Source organism: Melospiza georgiana, chromosome 1, assembly GCF_028018845.1.
Source record: "Melospiza georgiana isolate bMelGeo1 chromosome 1, bMelGeo1.pri, whole genome shotgun sequence".
Lineage (NCBI taxonomy): Eukaryota > Metazoa > Chordata > Aves > Passeriformes > Passerellidae > Melospiza > Melospiza georgiana.
Genome location: NC_080430.1, coordinates 66,228,250 through 66,252,848, shown reverse-complemented (window position 1 = coordinate 66,252,848; position 24,599 = coordinate 66,228,250). Strand labels below are relative to the sequence as shown.

The following is a 24,599-nucleotide window of genomic DNA, read 5'->3' as shown; positions in this document are numbered from 1 at the left end:
GCAACTGAGGTCAGCATTTGTCCTGTGGTATGTACAGCACTCCCCTGCAAGGTGCTGCACTGATAAATATGTTTTGTCCCAAAGGTGCCTGATCTGCAAGTCTGAAGCCCCTGTTGCAGTCACTCTCATTTTACAGGCTAGGAATGGATTTTAATTAAAGTTCCACTGCTATTGTTTAAAAATGATCAGCTCCTCAGTCACCAGCCAAGTAACTCAAGGGCACAAAGGCTGCCCTTGTCTGCATCACGTGAGACAACATGAACCAAACTTTGCCTGATATTAAGAGGCGCTGAAAGCAACCCTTAGTACATCTAAGCAGTTTCATGACCTCCTTCAGTGGCCTTTGGGCCTCATAGTATCCTTTGGGTCTCAGATGCTCTTAGATGCAGGTTTCACATACATGATCCTTCATAGATTCCCTTTTTGCAGAGCAGTCTGGAGCCCCTAGAGAAACAAGTGTGGGCTGACCTTGCAGCAAAGAAGAGAAGCAATGTCCCATGTGTTTAACCTGGGCACCTCAATTTTAGTTAGTTGTAATCTGGAAAGCCATTTCTCTCTGAAACACATCAGCTGGGAAGGAGCCTCATCCATGCCTCCTGGATCTGATTCATCACCTAAGGGGATCAGAGCACTTGTAAGGAGCTAGATAGAAAAGGGGAGAGCAGGATATGCAGCCAACTTCTTCCTACAAGACAGCAATATTTGGAGCTCTGTCTATTTAGGATACTGGGCCAGGAAAGATGTGAAGGAATTTATGGTGATCCTTTAGGCAGTGCTATCAATGACACCCTGGTCCTTGCAGAGGTGCACAAAGGGAAAGACATGGCCAGTGGAGGGCAGGCAACTGGCTGAAGGAGTGGAAATTTTCTCCAGGATCTATAAATTTCCTGGGAGACTCAAGCTTTCACTTATAATTAGGGGCTTCTGCTGAAGGGCTGAGAACTCTCAGCTCCCTAAACAGGCTCTCTTAGGCTTTTTGTTTGGTTGGTTTGGGTTGTTTGTTTTTCCTTAATTTTGTTTTAGTGGGAGGGGCAAGATTTGACCTACAGAAATTCCATTGTTTTAAGGCAACAGTCTGGGCCTTGCAGAAAGTTTTGATGAAAGTGTTTAGCAATCTATAAATGCAGATAATCTTTTAGTTTTTCACAGACTGAATTATACTAATGAAAACTTTACTGCTAAACAAAAGGGAAACTAACAAGTTAACCCAAGAGAAAGAATAAAGAAACCAGATTAAGAGAATTACAGTCTTTGTCATTCCAATTCTTAACTCCCATTAGAATGTGCACAGAATACATCCTTTATATCCCAAAATGTTCAGCCTGGAGTAACTTTGAAAGGATAGCTGTGGGCACAAATATATGCCCTGTATTCCTCATTGTGTTTTCCATTGTGGCAATCCCTGCTGGTGTTTTCTATTTCCAAGTTTTATCATTCTGAGCAGGTCTGTTCCTGAGGCTCTGCCGAAAGTCAAAAGGGTGAAAGAACGTTATGTCTACGGAAGTGTCAGAAGAATTTCCACCGTGCTGTGGATCATTAATTTGGCTTCAAAGACGTGTTTTATACTTTGGAATTTTACAAAGCAGCTACATGGAGGCTTTTTTGCTATGGGCAAGGCATGTTCCCCACCAGGTACCCTTGTAAAGCATTCTCCCCACTAACGGGATTGCAGACAAATAGTTTCTTGCCTTTATCCTCCTGTTTTATTTCTGTTCTCGCCAAGAATCCCTCTTCATCCTTTGGTTGCTCTTTGGGGTGACATAAGGACAGTGAACCTGAAGTGGGAGATGAAAGAAAAACAGTGTTAAAACAAACTAAAGCTGGAATGATTTGCCAGGACTGGAGAGATAACCCGTGTGATTGGGGTAATTTCACAAACATCAGGGGACAAGGTTCAGGAGTAAAATCTGTTGTTACTGAATCTGAAAGACATCACTGCCCTGAAAGTATTGAGTCAATCAGAAACTGCTAGAGTTTTCTACTGAGTGAGTTTTCAGTGACATCATCACCAGCATTAGTATGAGAAAACAGAATATCAGAAATCAGAAATTATTTTTCAGTTTTAGGGGTTTAAAATACCTCGTTTTCCTGTTCAAGTCAGTTGAATAATGACACAGAATGATGTGCAAGGGAACACTTCCTTTAAAAGATGATTTTTGATGATGGATGAAAATTAACCCTGTTACTTTGCATGAAGGTGTGTTTTTGGGGTTTTTTGTGGTTTGGTGGTTCTTTTTTTTTTTTTTTTTTTTTCCCTGGATGGGTTATGCCAGAGCACTGAAAAGCTTGCAAGAACATTAAATAGAATAGTGATGAGGGTAATGACTGAAATGGAAGCAGCTTCCAGCTGTCCACACCCCAACTCCTTCCTCTCCCCTCAGCCTGTTTTTGCTGGTGTTTCAGAGAAGATACGTGCTTTTCCCTCAACACAACAGTTTTCAGTTTGACCTTTTAATGCAGCCTGCTGCCAGTGCCAGTTTGCAGCATCCCCGGAAGAACTCAAAGTATTTGTTCCCATCTGTGAAGTGAAAGTTATAAAAAGAGTTCTTACTATGCTGGGGCACAATGAGGTTAAGCCATTAAAATTTGGAATAGATTTCTTGTGATTTAAAGATATGTATACATGTTGTTGCCCTGTGAGCAAATGAAGAGTTGGAAACAGGATTTGAGAGTCCACAGTCTAACTAACCACTGAGTCATTCCTTCCCAGGAGAAATTATTTCAAGTGCAGGGATTAAGTGAAAGAGAAACGGACACATGTGTGACAAGATTAAAATCAATAGCAAATACCAGAAAATAAAGCAAAAATTATCCCCTAGAGATACCAAGGTTCTGTAAACATTTTTGTTCAGTTCTGCCCTTTCTCTGGAAGGGTTGGTTTTCTCTGAAAAGCCAGTCTGCAGTACTGCATCATATGATGTAGTTAAGGAAAGTAAGTATTTGTTGTGTATGTTTATTCACTTAAAAAAACCCATCAAGAATGGCCAAAAAAACCAACCAACCAAAAAAAAAAAAAAAAAAAAAAAAACCCAAAAAAACCCCCAAAAACATCCACAAACAAAAAACCCCACCCAAACCCAAAATGTACTCTTTCCAGCAAATTTACAACATGCACCAGTCAGAACCTCTCTGACTTCCCAGGAAATAGGTCTGTCACTTTGTTGCTTAGTTGAGCTGCTGCTTGGATTAAGCTGCTTGGCTGCCCAGAGATTGGTTAACAAGTTCATTGGAGTGAACTCACTGCAGAGCCCTGGATTCACAGTCTCTGCCCATTTAAATGCTGTTTTTGCCCCTCTCCACCCTCCCACCATATAGCTGTGGCTTGGCACAGCAGCTACCACATCTGGAGTCTCAGTGGTCCAGTTCATCAGAAAATGTAAGCCTGCCTTCCCAACAAAGTTACTTAATGTTCTCAGTGATTGGACTTTAAGCAGACTGGTTTCCCATGGTTTCACATTAATAGGCTCTAGGCTGGAATTTTAGGTGCATACCTAGAGAAACAGTGGCTTTGATTGCTACTCAAATGAGCTAAAGTCACTCGGTCAACAGTTTTGTGCACAGAAATACCCAGTGACTGCATCTGTATTAGAAACATTGTGTTTTGGTGCTGGCAAAGGTATCTACTAAGGAAAAAAAATCATTGCTAGATAAGGAAACTATGTAAAAATTAAAGTTGAGTGTTTATACTTCTAAGGGCTACTATTTACTTTTATAGACTTGTTTATATGAGTTTTGAGGACAACTGCATTTTTATCATATGAATCTACCCAATTCCTAACAAACTCCCCTAGAAAAATTCCTAAGAGTTTTGCTTAGGGCTGTTAAAAAAAGAAATAATAATTTTTAGAAAAGACAGCGTGGAGCAGTTTAAGAGGTGGTGTGGCTGTGCAAGGTTTTGTTTACTTTTCCACCAAAGATTAAGTAGTGGTAAATTATGCCATATATAGGGAACAAACATAACCAGTGCTATGAAACAGGGATATAACCATGTTTTGAACCACAGAAGTTACTGTCCCCTGCTTGTGCTATTAACCCAGAGACTTTCTTCCTCATCCAGTTGTTTCCCACACATAAGTTGAAGTTACTCTCTGTAAGGTACCATATTCCATGCAGTTTTCTTTTGGAGAGTGGATTTCCATCTGTTATATTATCCCTAGAACCAACATTAGTGGCATCCTGATCATAAGATACAGAGATGTAGTTTATATGTAGAAGTGTTACCCTCTCCTGGAAGACCATGTTTGTGGCCTGGCAGCTGGTAATGTCTTGATGCTGTGTAAGAAAAGCTTTTTTTGGGGGGCTAAAACCTCCCAGGGTATCATCAGATGACTTCCATAGAAATATTGGTGGCAGTAGCCAGATGGCATGTGTCAAAATCCTGAACCTGACAAATTTCACAGAGGTTTTACCTTTCCTGCCTCTGGGGGCAGGATTTTGTGCGTGTTTCCAAATCCCAGGAAGCTGTGCAGCCCCAGGGAGGATAGGAGCTTGGTTATGGAAGGTGACCGACTGAACTTTTGGTCGGTGTCCTATGTCTGCTCTTAACTGCAAACCAGGGAGAACTGAAAAAAGGGTTTGAAATTGGGTCTCTGTCCCACTGCTCACAAGTGCAATGTGTTCAGTAGCATAAGGCAAATGATTCCACAAAAGTGACAGATGTAAAAAGAAGGTAGTAAGCAGGAATGAGTGCCTTCCCCTCAGCAGGAGTTGTGTGTACATTACAGACTGCAGCCCCATAGTGGTCGTGCTGCAATCTTAAGTGGCGCTGGAGCAGCTGCCACTCATGTGAGCAATGCAATTCAGCAGTCAGGAGTAGAAACTGTAGATGTCCATGAAGCCTTTTATTCTGCTGCTCTACACTGTTTATGGGTGCCTAGTTGCATTATTATTATTGCTTTCATAGTTTTTGCCTTTCTGTGAGGTACCAGGTGTTGCCCACTGCCAGCAGCCTGGGAAACCAGTGAGGTATTGTTGTGGGAGCACTTCATGAAGCGACCAAGAAATGGGTTCCCTTTGTTTTGCTAGAGGTGTTGTGCAGAATGACTGCCAGATCATCCCACCAAATGCTTATGGTCTGAATGGATAGAACAAGAAAAGGAAACCAAAACTAATGCAACATAAGGCTGCAGGGAAAATGCACTAAGTTCATAAACTTGTGACCCTGCATCTCCTTCCAGCTTCAAAGAAAGCTCTTAGTAGAATTGGTAAAAAAGTTCCTTGTCTCAGTAGCTTGTAATTTGAAATCAGAAAATGGAAATAGGTACATGAGAGGTACTAAGGATTTCTTCTTCATTGCATGTATTCATATACCTTCATTCATTTCTTATTGCATCTCTTTGTGGTTTAAAATTTAGACAAAAAATTCATGCTACTAGCTCATCTGTGCAGCAAGTATTTAGTCATGTTTCTGCCACTGTTGAAGAACTGAATTCACCTCTGCAAAGACTTTTTTTGGGAAAAAAGTGGTTGGTCAATGGTATGTAACTACAGTAACTACAGTGAGCTCACAATAATCTGAAAAGAAATACCATTGGGAATCCAAATACATTGTCTGAATAAAACGTAGGTAGAATTGGCAGGAAAGGATTAAATTGTTTAATCTGATTGTATTGTTTCTAAGCTGATGCTATCCTAACTCATGGGAGAGAGGGAAGCATAAATGTGAAGGCATTGTGCACAGCCAGCTGTGGTGACAGGACTTCTTTAAAGTGTGGAGGCCCACAACAAGGCCTTTTTTTTTCTATATCAGACTTTGATCTTGGCTGGCCTGGAAGAAGACACATCCCTAGAAGAGGATAGTGAGACTTCTGCAGCTCCCACACAGTCAGGCTTTGTGAAGACCTAGAGGGCTTTTAAATCAACAAAATAAATGACCTTTACCCGAAGGGGCTGCTTTGAAAATCTTATGGTAGATGTGTTCAGCCCATTAAAATGGCCAGGTGGCTGGGAGTAAGGCTTCTTTTCTGGCATTAATTAGATGAGGAAGTGTGTCTGTAGATGGTAACTATAATTTTTAGTCATAGTGGTTTACTCTTCCAGTTCCCAGTGGCACACATCCAGGGTGTGATGGCTGGGAAATGCAGTTGTAGCCAAGGACTCCTCTTCAAGCACATTGGGAAGGCTGGCTCTTTGCTGTGCTCTCAGTTCTCCAGAGTGATCAGTGTGTGTTTAACACAATGATGCAAGTGAGGAGAGGACTTGGGGAAGGTGGTGCTGGAAGGATGCTGAGTCTCAGCATTGCTTGGAGATCGAAGATTGTTCCCGCTTGGGGTAATGAGCTAGGTTAACATCCTGGTGCTGTGCTTAGGTCACTTAGGCTTCAGGCCCTGGGCAGGAAGGCCAGCTTCAGCTGGAGGTCATTGTACTTGGCTGCAGTTACATCTTTGTGATGTTAAAAGCAGTCCTGGAAAGCATTGGAGTAACATCTGGTCAGGAGGGGACGATGCAGGGACTGGCCTGGACCTCCTCTGGCTCCAGGACGCAGGAGTGAGGTCCCGAATGCTTATCAGCATCCACCACTTGCACATGAAAGAAGGAAGCGAGGAGTGATTCAGTTTGCATCCGGGCCCTGCAATGGCCTGTGCTGCTGCCTGATCTGCCTTCTTCCCGGTTCCTGCTTCCCCACTCTGCCTACAATAGTCATTGCTCTCTGCTGGGGAGACACCCAGTCTGCATTTGTTCTGCAAAGTGCTTAGTCTGGCCTGGGAAATGGGGCACGTTTAATGGGAACCAACCTGCACACACAGCCCCCAGCAGCCTTTTCCTGCCTGCCTGCCTGCCAGGCATGAGGAAGAGTCACTGCTGGGGTGTGGACAGGGCCACAGAAACCGTCATCAGGGGACAAAGTTGTGCTCACCTCTGCAGGCCTGTGGGCAGCCGGGGATGAGGGCGATGCTGGGGAAGGGAGCGCTCCAGTTTCACCACGTGTGCATGGTGGGGCTGTGAGCAAGGACCGCCGGCTCCATCTCGCCAGCTGGCTCGCTCAGCAGTTTTTGCAGGAAGTGTGAAGAGAACACATTTTATGGGAGATATTTATCATTATCCTGTACTGCTTAAATATAGTCTGTGTAGCAGGTTAGAGCTTGTTAGGCTTTTATCTTCTCAAGTTGGAGGGTGATGAATTAATCTGTGAGTGTTGCAGCCTCGAGTGAATTATAGAAAGTCATCCCCAATGAGTAAAGATAAATGACATTTGGAAATTAACCCATTAGATAGTCTCTTCCAATAAAGTGCTTACTGAATTATTAAATTGTAAATGAAGATGCTTCACGTCTCATTTGAAAGTCAGAAAGACACTTATTTGTAATTCCACTACTGGTTTTCTTTTTTTTTCCTCTCAGAGGTTTCATTTCTCCTGAAAGGTTTGGGGTTGACAGCCCCAGAGGACAAAGTCTCCATTAATCCATGGAGCCGGCACAGCAGCTACAATGCAAGCTGTGCTGCCTTGTTAATGTGCTGCAGCCTCTGCCAGGAAAGGAGCAGTCCTGAGGGACAGGGTGTTGGTTTACACTTCGCAGTATCCAGCCTCCAAAAAAAGAAGAGTTGTTCAGCTCTTTATTGACCTGCACCTGCGTTAGTTTAACTGGATTTGACTGCTTGTTTAGCTGGATTTAAGGTGACCTGCTGGGCAACACAAACCTACTGTAAACTCTTCAGACAGTGTAGGTCCTCTAGATTCAGCCTGACCCAGGATGCACCTTGAAGCTGAGCCTTGCTCAGGCAGTTTAAAAATGAGCAGCAATAATACTGAGATGCACATTTTGCTGTCAGTGTTACTGAAGTCTTGGCAGACTCATGGTCGCTGGGTTTGTTGCCCCTCACCAAAGTAATGGGGTTGCACAGGGGTAAAAACACCTCTGTTGCTGCAAGGCAAATCATTCTAGTTTTAAAGTGATATGCATGCAAGTTTCATACAGTCACCGTTGGTGAGATTTACTTTGGCATAACTATTCCTGTATAAATATCCTCGTTCCAGGCTAGTATCTATTTGCATGCTAACAAAAAGCCAGAGATAGAATGTTTTCAAGAATTTCCATCTCCAGTGCAGCCAGTTGTTGTGGTGATGGGTTTTGTTCTGTGTTTGTGGAACTGGACCAAGCCTAAGAACACCAGCTCACTTCAGAGAGGTACCCAGCAAGAATGACTTTCACTTTCAACCTGAGCTGGCTCCAAACCAAGGACCCAGAGGGCAGAATGAATCCTTCCCCTTATCAATTGGCATTAGAGCCAATTTCCCATTTTCTTTTAGTTCTAGCAATTTGATGATAACAGAAAATTATGAAAGCCATATACTATTAAATATGATGGTAATTAGATAATCTCCTATAACTGATTTTTAAAGCCTCTTGATCTTCACTGGCTTTTTCTTTCTGATGGCATAGGACAGACTTCGTCTTATATGTTTTGCAAATGCTGCCACTGCATGAATATAACCCATGCTTATGGAGGAAGTTTGTTTCTCCTCATGTAATTGTCATTTGGCTTCTTAATCAGTTTCTAATATAAGGAAGGACTGATCTTGTTCCCATAGCCATAAACAAAATCTAGCAGTAAAGAAGCAAAACTTTAGTTAATAACTATCAAAAAGTGTTCTGTTGATTTTATTATCTGACCAGAACGATCCTTCTCTGCATCCCTCATCTCCAGGCCACATTCTGCAGGTAGGAAGTGAAGAAAACAGAGAGGCTGTCCTGCATCAGCTTTTCTCTTTAAAGATTATAATCTGTGCCATTAAATCCAAAACAAATGGCAATCCACATGCATATTTAAGGGTGTTTAACACTTGTTTGAGATCAGTAGTTTGAGTTTTTACAGAAATTTTATACTGACCTGCCTGTGAAGTGTGGCTTCTCTCCAGTGAATGTGAAGAGAATAAATACCCTCCCACCAGCAAGGGTACGAGAAAGGCCCCTCAGGAAGGCTTCTTCACCACTGGTTTATGTTGTTAAAATGGTAGTGATGTGAAAAAACTCATCCTTAAGAACATGCTGAAATATGATTTAATGCCCATATCAGTCTGCTAACCATCTCAGTGTTTTTTCTTTAGCCTTAAAGTTGGGGGATGGGAAAAGACAGGACAGAGTGGAAAATCTTTATGTAGAGTGTGACACAATAAACACTTCATAGTGATTGTATTACACATACTGTGTTAGTGCAATTCTGGGCATCAGTGAGAGGGCATGTAATTCACAGTACATTTTCTGGCTTTTAGTAATTCTTTCCTAGAATCAAAAGCGAGTGAGTGCGCAGTCTCAGTTCTGACTCAGTCTCATGCTGTTAGTGATAGTGGCATTTTAAGTGATATTGAAGCAAGGACAGAAACTAACATTTAAGAGGAAGCAAGAATGACAGAAATGCTAAGATGAAGAGAATAAAGAAAAAAAAAAAAGCTAAAACAGTAGTTCAGAAAAGAACAGTGTGGGGGGAAATAATTTTACACCAGAGCCATAGAAAGACTTCTTGACCACAGACTGAAAATTGGTAAAGCTCCTATTTCTTGTCAGACCAGCTTGATTTTCAGTCTAAGCTGCTGAGCGATGATTTTCCTCTAGTCTTATCCTGTGTCTTTTAATTAACCAGCGTTGTCATCCACATCTTTGAGATTCTGATGGGAGCAGCAGCTCATCTCTCTTGATTTGCTCAACACTCTGCATGCAGAAAGCAGCAGCTGCTGCTAGTGCTCCCAGGGCTGATTTGTCTGCATGTTCCACTGGAAATATTTGCCTAAATGAAGTAAGCTGTGTGAGGAGGCCCCTAGTCTAATTGGAGCATTAGGTCTGTGCAGTAGGTGGTATGCAGGTGGTTTTTTTGCTGGTTTTCTGGCAGTTGGTAATTTATCTCTGACATGTATGGGGTTTTGATGGATGTAGGTACAGCAACTGCATGGAAGAGCCATTAGGTGCTGGTACAGTGTGGCCATGCTGTGGCTTGCAGTGTTTTCAGAGTGCTTTGCTCCTCTTGGGCTCTCACACTTGGAGTAGCAGCTGCCATGGATCTCTGCAGGGGTCCTGGGCAAGGCCTTGACCTGAGTGGTGCAGAGGATTCAGTTGTGTTACCCCCACCTTTGCAGCTCCTCATTCGAGTGGTTTCAGCTGTGCTGAGTGGCAACACAAATCACAGCTGTCAAAATCACCTGCTAAAATCTAATTTTTGAGAGTCTTCCAACACTTTCAGTGGATAGGTGTAACAAGCATATTCCCGTCCTTGCCAGCAGCCCACTAGTGAAATGGAATTGCACAAGGTTTCACTGATAGAGTTATAGCAATGCCACCCATGGGAGATTATTATCCCCCACTATTATAAGATTATTATTTAGAGATTATCATAAACTCCTTCTGTGGTGCCCCTTGTGTTAGTCATGCAGGCAGCTTTCCTCAGCAGCTGAGGCAGCACATGGGTAAGAGACATCTCCCCTCTCCTTCCTTCCCCACTGAATGGAATGGAGCAGCTTCTGAGATGCTGCAGCTCCTTCAACCCCAATTTACCAGACAGGCTAGCAGAGCCCTTCCCTCTCTTTCTTCTTTTCCCTCTCATTAATCCAGTGTGGTAGCTGTCAGCTCAACCTGGCTGTACATCACAGAGAATACTGTGCTGTTTTGGCAGCAATTTGAACTGAAAGGAAAGATTTTGCAGGCAGAATTGAACCTTTGGGAGGCGAGCTGAATGATGCTGTCACAGAAGAAGAAAGACTCCTTTTCCAGTGTAGCTCATGAGTTTTGCCAGGCAAGAGCAACAGTGTGAATTTTCATATACATATATATATATATGCTTCAAAATACTTGGGTAGGTCTTGCCCTTGCTGGAAATATTTAAATCTAATTAGAAATCAGAGATAAGAGGAAATGGTATTTCAGCCCATGAGAATTTCCACGATCTCAGAAAAACATTTCTTGATCTAATGGGAGGAAAACTTAAAAAGCTGAGATAAAGTGAAAATGAGGTAATAGGTGAACATGTTTTACAAAACAGTACAGCAAAGCCTATAGTCCTGTATTCAAGCTAGAGGGTGGTTTCATTTTAAACTAAATTTCTGTTGTAGTTATTGCATTTTTTAATTACACCTTTATTAAGTGTTTAAAACATTTAGTTTTGAAACCAGCAAATAGGTTTTAATTTTTTTTATTACTGGGAAAATATTTACAAAGAAGTTCCAGCAATTTTTTCCAGCTGTCAATGTATTCAAACGTTTTTGCCTCCAACAGATTCAGGTTTGAAAACAAACATTTCCTAATGTAATTTTTCCTTGAAAAATTCCTGCCTTTTTTATTAGACACCATTAGTTCTTACTTAATTTTAGCCAAAGGGCAACAGTGACTTGTGTACTTTATTTCAGTTTTAGTTTCACTAACCTTACAGCAGAGTGTTGTCAAGTTTTTTTCCTTAGGAGCTGAATAAATTCTGACCAATTATGTTGTTGTTTTAGTCATCCTGGTTGTATGATCTCATGATCATTCCATATTTTTAGAACTTGTCTATTCTACCAAAGTGGTTATCTATCACTCATTGCAGTAGTTATTTCATGTTTCTTAGAAAATATGTCATTCATCCATAAGCACAAGAACAAAAGACAGAAGAAACAGCATTTTATTTCATATTTACCATGAAGAGTCTGCAAGTCACTAACAGTATGAAGAACAAACCAAACCAGATTAACAGATGTAAAATCATTACACATTTAGAAGAAACAGTAGGCAGAGAGAGAAAGTGGTAAGCAGCTCAGAAGCTGGAGAATCACTTGGTCCATAACTAAATGGGCTTAAATAAAACCAGGAAAACCTCAGTCTTCCTTTTTGCTGTAGGAATGGAGATGGTGAATAACGCTTTTGAGGCTGCAGGGGATGCTATGGAGCAATGGGATGCATCCCATCTACACACAGCTATTGCTTCTCAAACTCTCAAGGCAGACACCGGGTGCCTCCATTATCAGACCAGCCTGACTGTCATGTCAGCATTCCTTGTTTGTCCTGGCTGGAGTGAGTGTCTTGGTGAGATAAGGCAGTGCTCTGCAAGGGACTCCCCCAGGAGCTGTCCTCTCCCAAGAAAGTTTCCCCATTGGGTTCTGTTTTGCAATGGGAGGATCTGAGCCTGTTTTAACTATTTTCTTCTCTGGGAGAGCAGTACTTAAATTCTGGCTTGAAGAAGAATTCACAAAGGTTTTGAGCACTCAGATCTCAGGCTGAATCCTTCCCCTAATTTAGTTGGAGTACTTCTGAGAGGTCCTTAACTGATGTGGAAACTGAAATCTGGTCATTAGCAAGGTATCCTTGGATAGAGAAGAAGTTTTCATACAAGGTCTTGCCTTAGCCCCAGCCAGGGGTGGTACTTCAGAGCCCTGTGGGTGATACCCATTGAAGCTCCTTGGCAAACCTCGGGGGGACGAGTCTGTTGCCACAAAAGGGCTAACACATGTTTGCTGGGCCCTGTGCAAAAGGCTGTAGTTGGTAGGAGAGCTCTGTCAGCAGAGGACACACAGTTCTGAGCTGGATTTGCTGGCATGAGTCCAAGGAGTGCCAAAAAAAAATCTGGAACTCTCATTTACTTGTGTATGAACGGAGCTGCACAGCAAGTTGTACCAGCCATGTATAATGTGATATCATGAATTTTAAAGGTCAACATAGCAGCTCACTAGTGTTTAAAATAAATCTTTAGAAGGATGAATTTCTGTGCTTAGAAAGTTGCGGAGTCTCTCTCTGTAGCTGAGTTGCAAGATAATAGACTTCAAATGAACCGCTAACTTTTGATTGCCTTTGCCCCACTTTCTAGTTCAGACCAGTGGATAGAGCTAAAGTCACCAGCTTTGATGAAGAAGGGAATCAACATTTCTCTTTCAGGCTTTGTATAAACAGGCAGCTGCTTGAGTATGCTGAAGTGTGAAGAATGTGAGCAGAGAAACAGCAAAAGTGAGTGGAAATCTCTAAGAAATACCACTAATACATTGGACTGCAGTTCAGCATTTTGTTAAGGGCATCATTTGTATTTATACTGTCAACAGGGTGGATGAATGGAGCTACAATAAATGATACAGACAATTTGAATTTTTCAGTGTGCTTGAGACATGATTCTGTTTCTCCAGCAAAAAAGATGATGTTTTTCTGCCGTTTCAGGGATTAGGTAAATCCCCATGAGTGATGACAACAGACAGAACTAGGGCTTGCAGAAGTACAGAATGGAAAATATACTTGACACTTGTGAGAAGTGAACTCTGAGCTGGTAGTGTGGTTAGACACGCAAGCCTCATTTCACAGTGCTGAAATATTGCCTTCTCATTCTCATATCTTGAATCATGAAATCTTACACTCTTCTAATGATTCTTTCAGAGGGAGCAGTGAAATTATTCATATAAAGAACCCGAATTGCTCCAACCACATCCCTTTTATTTATCTAGACCAAACTACAACTTCTGCAAAGTTTGGATCATTTGGGATAAAATTCTCAGCATTCCCAGGCTAGTTTTCTTCTCCTGCTCCTTTATGTTCTTGACCTTCTTCTGATAGCCTGCTTTAAAACTGGGTAACTACTTCTGGTGTCAGAAATCACACCTTGCTGGGCACTCCCATGTATGGAACTTGATGCATGGAGGAGAGGCTCAGGAAGAGGAATTTCCGGGGATTTGATGCCCTGATGCCAGGAAAGGAGGTGACTGCAGTGAAGAAGGCTTGAGCAGCTGCTCAAGCAGGTCAGGGAAAGTTATACCTGGGCAGAGGAGGAAGTTTGTACTGTGTCTTGAATGTGTCTTAAATTGTGTCAGGGCTGCAAGAGAAGGGAGGTGAAGTGAAAAGAAGGAGCCTCCAAGCTTTGGACTCCATTTGGAGAAGGATGAGAGATGGGGGCAAAGGTAATAACAGAGCCACAGTGCTTAAGGGCTTAGATAATTGACAGGCCCTTAGCCAAGACTGAACTTCCAGTGAAGGAGGCTGACTTCGGTGTAGAGTACTTCGAGACTGCTTGACTGGTGTCCTACACACTCTGGAGTGCAGGAGGCCAAGGACTAAGAAGCAGCTTGTCTTCAGACACCTTTGCATTTCTTTCTCCTTTTTAATTCTATTAGTGCAGTAAAAGCATGCTGAGTAGTTTTTCTCTTACAGTCAGCAAATCCATGGTGTGTCATGTAGCAAAGAAGTGATGTTCAGCCATACCTCACTGCTCACTTGCTAGTGAGCTGCAATGTGTAAGTCTCACTTGTAGCCCTTGGACATGTCAACAGCTTTCTCCTCAGAAGCTGTGTGTTTGCTTGTCTGCTAGTTACTTGGGTGCTCTTCAGCACCACCCACCTACAGAGAGCTTCAGGAAAGGATTCTCGAGTTAATCATGGGCTCCTGTGCTATGGTCAGGAGTGGAGTCAGGATCAGAGTAACAGGTTCTGGTTTGGGGTCTTTTAAATGCTTTTGCTAAGTGCATCTGAACTACAGACCTTTAGCTAAGTGTTGGCCTTACGTTAATAACCCTTCTTGAAAGTCTTTGTCTAATTTGCCATTTGTGTCGTGGCTTGTGGTGGTGGCCACAGAAGGTTTCAGATTTGGTGGTTTTGTTTTTTTATCTAAAGAGAAATAGTGACTTTTAGGCCATCTACAGAAGAGGCACTTGAAGTTCCTGCAGAAAATATTTGTGCTCTCCGTGATAAGAGAGCGTGGAGGGTTATAACATCTGATTTACATCACTGGGGGAAGGTGGGAAGTGTAGATACTCTTGAGCCATGTCAGCCAGGTCTGTGGCTGAAGATTTACACCAGGATATATTGTTTTCATTATATAACCATAAACACTATTTTGAAAAAGTCCAAAGTGCTTTATATTTCCAAGTTACTTTTATGGACTTGCTCAGAGTAATCTGCCATCTGGTATTTTTTTCACACAGGGCAGAATGAGGTAAGGGGGGAGAGATGCTCACTGCTTCCATGCTGTTGCTCAGCTTCCACTGAGACAAATGTAACACCTTTCCCCTTTCCTTAGTGTCCAGCCTGGCTCCTTGCGTGAAGCTCTTCCCGGTAAAGTCAGAGCTGACTCTCAAAGCCTGCTTTTTGCAGTAGTTATGAAGCAGCTTTCTTGTAGTGTGCTGGGAAAAAAAATGCAGTGAAAGTCATTCTGGTGACAGCTAGAGGGAAGTAACAACATTCTTTGCAGACTTACATGCAAAGAGTAAGAAAAATAAGTGCAAGGAAGGGGGCTGTATTCAATGCTTGAATGCTGCATGCCTGTAGGAAGTCTTACATTTATAAATATGGGGATCAAACAGACTTCCATTACCAATTGCTTTTAACATTAGCTGAGTGACGCTTCCCTTCTTTTTTCTGTTTTGGTTTTTTTTTTGCAAACCCTATTTCCGTTCTGCTTTAGTCCCTTCTGTCTGGACTAAGCTGTGCAACGTATGTGGTAAGTGCAGAAGAAAGGGTGGGGGGGGAGCAGCCTTGCAGCAAAATGAGTTGTGTCGATCCTGCCACAATTCCTTTTTTTCCCCCCTAAATAATCAAATTGCTTAATTAGTCATTGCTCTGGGGAAGTTCTCTACTCAGCTTCCTGCTGGCTGCACTGACTTACAGGGCTGCTCTCGATTCTGTGGTCTCCAGCGCCAGCGTCTGACCTCAGCACAGCTCCCAAGCCCTCTGTGCTCTTGGGGAGGCCGTGGCAAAGATGTGTTTGTGCCTGAGCTGCGTGCAAAGCTAAAGCCCTGTTCAGAGCTTGAGGAATGTTAGATTATCCTTCTTCTTCCAGCCCCAGTGGCTGATGTGAGCATGCTCCATGCATGCATGGCACTGGCTATTTGCCAGCTTTAGAGTAATTTTTTTTTTTTTTTTTTGAATGAGTGAGTGAATGAATGAATGAATACCTGATTAAGTTAATGAAGCTGAGCCAATGGTGGGAGGGAGCGACTTGGCTGCTGCCTGCTCGAAGAGATCTGGCAGCACATTAGACTTGCATAACGCTTTATAGCTCCATGCTGCGCTCCATATGAGCCACAGGAGAGGGCTGCAATAATTACTCGGCTCTGGGATTGAACCCAGCTGCAGGTAGCTAGTCATCCTCTTGTCCATTTCACTGGTGCCGGGAGTCACTTGTCTTGCGCCGTGGATTTCCAGGGGCACATGGGTAAGGCGCTTTCACAGCAGTGATCGCAGCGGTGAGAAAGCATGCTCGTGGCTCAGTGACTCTTACAAAAGATCCATTCAGGTTTCCAAGCTGTGATTCACTGGACTCACAGGTTCATCCCAGGAATATTTTTAGTTCCTGAGTTCAAAACTTGTATATAAATAACCTTGATGGGAGCTGTGTGATTTTTTTGTTTTCTTGTTCTTTCTTCACCTGTCTGGGAAAAATAGAGTGAAAGGTTTCCTTGTATCTGTTTTTTTTTTGTTTAAAAACCCCCAATTTTTAAGTCCTCAGAGTTCTTTTTGATTGTTGTTTAAGGCAACTTCTTTCTGGCAGCCCTGGATGATACATACCTTTGTTTCTCACATACTTAAATTAAGAGTACTGGCACTGCCTGTTAGCACACCGCCTTCATTTGTCAATGTTCCCTGCTTGAGAGCAACGATGATGATTTGCATTCTTAGTTGGAACGGGTGGGTTTTTTAATTGCAGCTGAAGCTTGTGACCGTGGAACCTGCTATGTTTGTATAATCCTGCATTATTTCATTTTCTTTTGATTATTTTCTGTGTTGCCTAATCAGAACAGTTGGGGCGATCTCACCCTTGCCATGCTGGCCTCAGTCAAGTGACACTGGTGATGGATTTGGGCTCTGTGCCCATTTTATCTGCTTGCTCCCCATTAAGCAGGAGGGAGGCTCCCTACTCACTGAGTCAGGGAGAGTAACTAGTCACTTGGTTTTGTGGGCTGCAAGGCCTGGGGAGGCATTTCAGAGAGAGAGAAAGTGCAGGAGAGTTGATCTGGCTTTCTTGCTCGCGTGTATTCCTGCATGCACTGACCCCTATGACACTGCCTGAGATGTCAGTGCTGAGGTGGTCAGTGTGAGGGTCTGTGCAGGATGAGTGGGTGGTGCTGCAGGCCATACCTAAATGTAGCTGACTGGAGTGAAGAAGAAAAAAAATAAAGAGTTAGAGGAAAAAAGAGTGTCTGAGGGGGATGTTTAACTCATTCTCTGTCTGCACTACTGGGATATGTGCTGTGTACCTTGAGACCAGCACGAGCTGCTGTCTTTTCTGTTTGTTCAGTAGTGATGGTCAGTCATCCTGATTTGGGAGGGCACCAAGAGTACACTGAGGCAATGAGCAAGGGCTGGTGCAAAATGGCTTCAAGTTCAAGCTTTACTGAATGAAGTCTGAGAGAAGGCAAGGTGTTGGAATCCATTTCAAGGGGAATTTAACATCAGTTCATGTTTCACACTTTACAGAAGGACTAATTATAGTCTAATTTGCTGGCATGTGGAATCTACCAGAGAAGCAGTCTGCAGGGAGGACTTCCAAGGAAAAGCACTGAGCAGGCAGATGACCTTTCCAAATCCTCCCCTAAAGCCGTGCTCTCACACTGTCCCCTTATCAGCCAGGCTTAAAGGCACACTCCTCCCCGTGAGTGCCTGTGCTTATCTGCAAAATGGCTGCTCTGAGTTGGCTGCTGCTTGCTGGTGTTCCTGGCTGGATCTTCAAAGGGGTGAAACGCCCCCGGTTTCTGTAATTTTTCGTGGGGGTCTTATTCAAGTCTCCTGGCAGCGAAGCCGGGCGTCTCTCTTAATTTGTTTTGCAGAAGATGGAGAGAATGTTAGCGAGCATTTTCAGACACATGGAAGGAGACCTGTGTGACATATCTGCAGTACAAATGTGTTCATACAGGCATGACAGTTTCTGTCACAAGTTAAAATGAGTGGCGAGTGGGTGTTGCTACGTTTAGAGTCACTCATTTGAAATTTTCAATGGAAAATTGTGTAGGCAGCTCCCATTGTAGCCACATTGTAGGCACATTTTAGATAAATGAAAAACATCAACAAAGTAATTTCTGTATTAGCCTTGTTTATAAATGAACTCTATTCACTCACTTAAGCTGCAGAAGCACCTCTAGGGGATGGGTGTGAGAGTAGAGGGTGTCACTGAGCACTGTCAGATGTCCTGCTCTGGCAGCAGTCACTGCAAGGCAGGAGATAAAAGACTGGATGCTGCGCTGGCCACTTGTGGAGTTGCAAAGGTGGGATCCCCCTTTCCATCCTGGTGTTGGTGGGGTTGAAAGAGCACTTTAATTTATGTGAGTTGGCTCCATGGCTTCCATGCTGCCACCACAGACTCTGGGTATGTGTGCTGTGGAATGCTGACTTCCTGAGCATCTTGGTTTGGTGGTCCTCATGTCCTGGCACAGCTGACTCGGGGAGCAGGGCTTTGGAGGGCTTTGGCAGGCCTCTGTCAGGCTGCAAAGGCTTCAGTGCGGCCTGGTGGTAAATCATCAAGCTGCTGGAGTGAGCTCCAGCCATGTGGGACTATGCAGCTGGCAGTCAGCCTGAGCTGAGACCCCAGGCCTGAGCAGCCCCAGAACCTTCCTTTGTGGCTGCAGATGGAGCTGCTTCTCGTAGGGTCAGCTGAGGTGCACTTTCTGTTGTGCAGCTGAGAGACAAAGCTGCGCATCAAGCTGTGCACACTCAAATGGCTTTGCTCCAGGCTCAGACCCTCACTTAGCAGTTACACCCTTTCCTTTCCCCCACAGAGGCAGAACACTGTGGAATCCAGCATTTCAGCCTCAGAAAAATCTTCACTGTAATCAGCACTGTCAGCTCATACATTTTTATTTGTGGATATCTCATGCTATTTCACAAAATTCCGTTTCCTGGTGTCAAATGATGAGAAGGGAAATTCCACTTTTAGCCAAACTAGTAAGTTTGTGGGCTGCAGGAAAAAGCTAGAGACCTTAATCCTGAAAGAAGGCCTCACACAGCAGAGGGGCAAGTTAAAAGAAGTAATAATAATAATAATAATAATAATAATAATAATAATACCCTTCACCTTTATAATTTTAATAAATCTTTTATTTGTGAACTAGTATTGTGTGTTTCAGAAGCGAGAAGCTGGGCCTGACTCCTGACATCTGAGAGCCCAGGTTTGGCATAGCAAGGAGGGAGGTTTCTGTGCCAGGGAGCAAGGGTGCTGCTGTGGGGTGGGCTGGGAGGGTGGCAGGATGGCCAACACAGCCCTCCAGTGTCAGCCCTGACATGGGGAGAGTTTGTGGCTCCTGGAGGAAATGCTTCCTTGCTTCCAGCCTCCCTGGCATATTGTACTGTGTGCTCTCGTACCACCTCTCTGCAGAGCATGCTGGAAGAGGAGGGATCACCTTTGCTGAAAGCTTTTTTCTGTATAAACTAAGGATGTCGGCAGCTGTGAATCCATTTAAATCACCCAGAGTACTCACAGTCCTGCAAGGCTTACGTGTAGCTGCACTGCTGTGTGTGTGCACAGAAAGGACAGGAAGGTCTGCTGCACACCCAGGGCATGGAGTGACTTCTGCAGATGCTGAAAATAAGGGCATCTCTCCTGCTGCAGAATGAAGGGATGGCACCCAGATGATCTGATGGCAGAAACCTGAAAACTTCTGAAAGTCAATTCCAACTCTTCATTCAGCAGTTAGCTTAACTAAAACCAAAGATAATTTTAGCATCATGTTCCTGTGCAGCTCACCAGCACCTATCAGGCATAATAACAATGTGTTATTAACTAAGCACAGTCTAACCATAGTAGCTCAGGAGGCAAGTGCCCTACTTAGGACATGCACATCTCTCATCCTCAGAACTCAGGGCAAGTAGAAAAAACAGTTGGAAAAGACAGTTAACCAGTGGAGTAGCTGTCTAATAATCAGTTTTATCACCTGTGCTTGTGAATGGCTGTCCAGGAACTCCATCATCTGTCTGTCCTTTTGAGAATATGTCTTACATTGTTTTTTCCTCCTAAACCTTCCTCTCTCAACTCTGGTACCTACATACCTCATGGGAATGTTGAGTCTTTGGGCATCTCACATCTGGTGATGTGCTCCCTGGGGTTTGCTGATATCACTTGCTTTTTGTCTTGTGTGGAGTCTGTCTGATGTGCCAGGGGAGAGGAAGGACGTGCAGAACCGCTGCTCACTGTGCTGAAACCTGTAGCAATTTGCTGTGGCAGATTCCCAGAAGTATAATAAGAACTAACACTGCACTGCACAGTCTGTCTTGTGGAAGCAGTGTTGATCAAGAATCCTTTCATTTTGGGAGGAGAATTTCAAATTTTATTAGAGGTTTTCATGTTCCTTATTAATGGATCTCTGCAGTTGGCTCTCCCGGGAATTCTGCCAGGGAGCTGTGAAATTGGTCGGGTTGGACAATAAACTCCTATAGCTATTGTTGGCCTGCGCTGAACTGCACATGGCAGGGCTGATGGAATCTGTAGCAGCTACAACCATGAATATGTAGCTGGCAGCGGGCAGGCTGTAGAGCGGGGCGGGGAGAAAGCTGGCGTGCGGATCTGAGAGGCACAATGCAGCTGCGGAGCCCTCTGCAGCGTGTCTGGCTTTTCCTCTCTCTCAACCCGATCCTGCAAGATGCCAGCCTCCTTGGAGGGGAGGGGAGAGGTGGGACGAAGTGCCTCCCCCTGTCACTCCTTTCCAGCGCTGCCGCAATCACTCACTCGTGATAGGACGGGCGGGTGGTTTGGGGCGGGAGCATCGGGCTGCGCCGCGGCATCTGCCCGGTAACACCGAGGCACAGAGGGCCGCGGATCGGGCTCCGCTCCGCCAATGCTGCCTTAGCAGCTGCGTGCCGGGCACGGCAACGGCGTCTGGTGAGCAGAGACACAGGTTTTGTGGTGCGTAAATGTGCACTAGATATATCTCACGGAAAAATGTGAGAGTTTGCCGCTCGTACCTGAGGCTGGAAAGTGGAAGTTGAAAGGGCATAGTACTCTGTGTGATTTTAGGATTTGCCATCAAAGGAGCCTTTTGACAATAAGTGACTGGCTTAATTGAATACCCCCGAAGTTGGAAGCTGACGACTGCCCCCCCCCTTGGGCGTTTGCCTCTTGCACCAGTCCTTCCTGCTGCTGGCACATGATGGTGTGAGCTTGCTGGCAACTGCAGAAAGGTCGGGCGCCAGAGGAAGATGGAGGGACCAGATTTTTGAAGGAGGTTTAGAGACCCAAAAAAGCATGTTAGCTGCACCATGGGACAGAGAAAGTGCTTGATTTCTCAAGGCAGTGAAAGTCCCACCGTTTGCATAGCCAGGTGCTGCTGTGTTCTGTGGTTCTGACCCCAATTTCTCTGCGCCCCAAAGCTCAGTCCTGGCTGGTGAGACACAGCGTGTCGCTGTGTTTGGATGCTTGCATTGCTGGTTTTACCTTCGCTGCAGTGAACTCCAGATAAATAAAGGAGGTCAGCATCTGAAGCTATAACCCAATATCCTCCCCTGTGTTTTAAAGTTATTAGATTAAATAAGTAGAAAAATTTTGTTTTGGGAAACACAGTGAGATTTAAAGTGCCTTGCAAAGAGATCCTGGAGTTTTGCATGAAAATGCACATCCCGAGCTCCAGTGAGCAATCCCTCTGGGACCAGAGCAAGCCCAGATGGTGACTCCTCCAAGTGATTATTTTTCTGCCTTAAGCCTTTCCAGGAATTTGAGTGTGGGCAGACTGCCAGCGGACACTGGCTGTCCAGACAGTTTAGCAATGTTCCATGTGTACTCACTGCCAGAGATACCAAAGTCCAGCTGCTCTCCCTGATCTCTTTGTCCCTTTTACCTTCCCAGCCATAATTACACATGCCTGCACGCACGCACGCACTTGTGACACACACAGGAGCAAAAAATCACCTGGTGTTTCCTGCTCATTTGCATATCTACAAATCATGATTGACGGCTCTAAAGTTAAGGAAAGCTCCAGAGTCAGAAAAATGTCTTGAATTAAAAAAAAAAAAAAGCATGCAAATAACAAACCCTGCGGCGCACCACAGAAGGCGAGCATTCATCTTTCTAGGACAGCCAGCAAAAAACTGCTTAACCAGGTCTTGTACCTCTTGCCTTTGAGACACTCTTGTTTAGGTTGTCTCCCTTTCATTGCTTCCCAAGCAAATCAGTCCTGTCTTATCTTTATTGTTGCTGGAACTTGAATAATGCTGAAAAGTTACTGTTTTACTTTTAGATCTTGAAGTAGAGGTAGGCTGTTTTATGCTGCATATTTCCATTTTTTACAAATGCAGTCCTGTGTCTGTTAAGAGCTCAAAGTCTCACTGTGAAGTGCCTGGGCTTGAAAAAGTGGGGCAGTATTCACTGCTCTATGGCTACCTCATCCCTTGTCTCCATTAAATTTATTCGTTCTTCTTGTGTTCTCCAGGAGATTTTGGGCAGTCCTTTTGTTACCGGTAAAGATTAAGTCGGCCATCCGAAGAATTTACACCAAATAAACCAAAATGCACAACCCAAAAGAGTTAGTACTTGGTATTTTTGAAGGATGTTAGCTTTGACATTGGAGGCCACCCAAACCTCAGTGGTTCAATGCTATTTAGCAGAATAAAATCTTTGCTTCAGCTCCTGCATAATGAAATTTCACCCCATTTCACAGAGCTTCATAGTACTACTTTCAATGCAGAGAAGCTGAACCCAGATGCCTCGAACTTTTGGAACCACTGGTTTTGGGGAGCCTGGCTTACCCATCACAGCAAAAGAGCCTGTCCCTATTCAGTCCCATGTACAAGCTCTCTGCTCTGTTGCAGGCAGAGAAGCCAGCCCTCTGCCTCTGCTCCCAGCTTTTCCCTGTGGGAGTGTATTTAAATTCTGGATTGGCAGCTCATGTTCCAGAAGAGATTGGAGTATGGTCCCAGCCCAGCACACGCTCCCCATGGCAGGGGGAGCAGGATGAGCACCCCATTCTGAGGATGTCCCCCCTGGGCAGCTGCCTGGGCCAGGATCTGCTGACGTACCTACCCAAGCCGACTGCCTGGGGCACAAGGCTACAGAGAGCTAAAGTTAACCAAGGATGACTGCGCAAATGTGAGCTCGGCAGTTTTATTTTTAGTCGAACTTAAAAAGAAAAATCTGTAAGTCATGTGTAATATAATAATTTTAGCTGTTGCCAAGACACGCTGAGCAACTGTTAGGAGGGGGGAAGGCCCGTGCTGATCGAGCAGGGCCCTGTCTCCTGGCTGCCCTCGCCACGGTGCCGAGGTGATGGCGCTGACAGAGCAGGGCAGGTCAGGATAGTGCCTGGGCTGCTGCGCCCTGGGTGACACTGGCCCTTGCACGTCTGAAGCTTCCCTGAGTTCTTTCATCCTCCCTATCTCCTCAAAGCCGAGGAATCTACCCTGAAGCAGTGCTATACCGTCCTTCTCCAGCTCTGCTGTTGGTGTTTCATTACTGTTTATCAATATTTAAAGAATGGAGTAATTAACTTAAGACTGATTGTATCAAACCATTAGAAGATTTGGACTTTTCCTGCAGGCTTACAGCAGCTTGGAGGACCATAAACGTAAAGAGTGCTTTTAAAGGCAGGTTTAATCTGAGTCTAGTGTGTCTTCAAAGTACTTCATACACATATAAACATCAGGCTTATTGTTCATTAGAAGTGAGGCAGCAGGGAAAGAAATCCCCCAAAGGAATATTACTTGCCATAAGACAAGTATCATTACTGCTGCTCAGCATTCCCTTTAAAGTGGGCTATATCCTATTTCCATCTTCTTTCACATCCACTCTTAATGCTTTCTCTCTATTCTTCTTACATGTAATGCATGCTTTTCTTGTTGAGATGCCACTCATGTGAGGTGCATGGCTTCTCATCACCCATTCTTGAACAACTTTCAAAACAGCCAGAAATGCAGATGACAGGTGGTGGCTGGACAGGGGCTGAGGAAAAGTTTCACTTTTCATGAAGGTTGATTAGGCAAGGCAAGGTTTCAGGAAGAGAGAAAATGTGAAACATGTTACAGTTACAATATTTTCTTTAGCAGGTAATAGAACAGTTAGGAAGACTTTGTTGCCTTTGGATGAAATTGGTAATGCAGAGAAAGTCACTTACGTTCTCCAACAGCAAAATCAGCCCAGTATGAAACTGCGAGTTTTTACAGTGGTGGGGGCTCATGATTTGGATCAGGAAACTCAAACACACTTTTCTGAGCATTTCTGGGCAGGTGTCCCCAAGGCTGAGGACACCTGCGTCAAACTCATGGACCTGTGACTGTGGCTCTGAGTGTGGTACCAACAGCCTCTGTGGTGCAGCAGGGGCTAAGAAACAGTGGGGTTGGATCCTGCCAGATATGGATATGGTGCCAGCACCTGGCTCTGGCCTACCTGCATGTGGCAGGGAGTTCCTCCCAGCAGAGTCCTGGCTGGATACCTGAATGTGAGGCATCAGTAGCAGAGCGAGTTCAAAGCACTGGGTCAAAAAAACCCCACCAGACATCAAAAACCTGGCTCAGATCCATCCCTGGCTCTGGGCTGCTGCTGTAAATAGCTCGCGTGGCTGAGCTTCATTGCCAGACTGGGAGATGAAGCACACGTGTCCCTGTAATGAGCTGTGGTGTGGAGTGGGGACAGGAGGCAGCTGCTGCCTCCACAGCCCTGCAAGGTGTCACGTGAAGTCGCCCTGCCGGTGTCTCTGGGTTTCAGGGGTTTAGCAGTGACACACCACCTTCCCTCTGCGCCACTCACCGTGGCTTGTTG

The 24,599-nt window shown here is 44.4% G+C and overlaps 1 protein-coding gene across 11 annotated transcripts in view; it reads left to right on the top strand.

Moving 5' to 3' along the window:
* Positions 1-24,599, top strand: part of ATXN1 (ataxin 1) — a 368,814-nt gene that overhangs the window by 327,862 nt on the left and 16,353 nt on the right. The window lies entirely within an intron of this gene.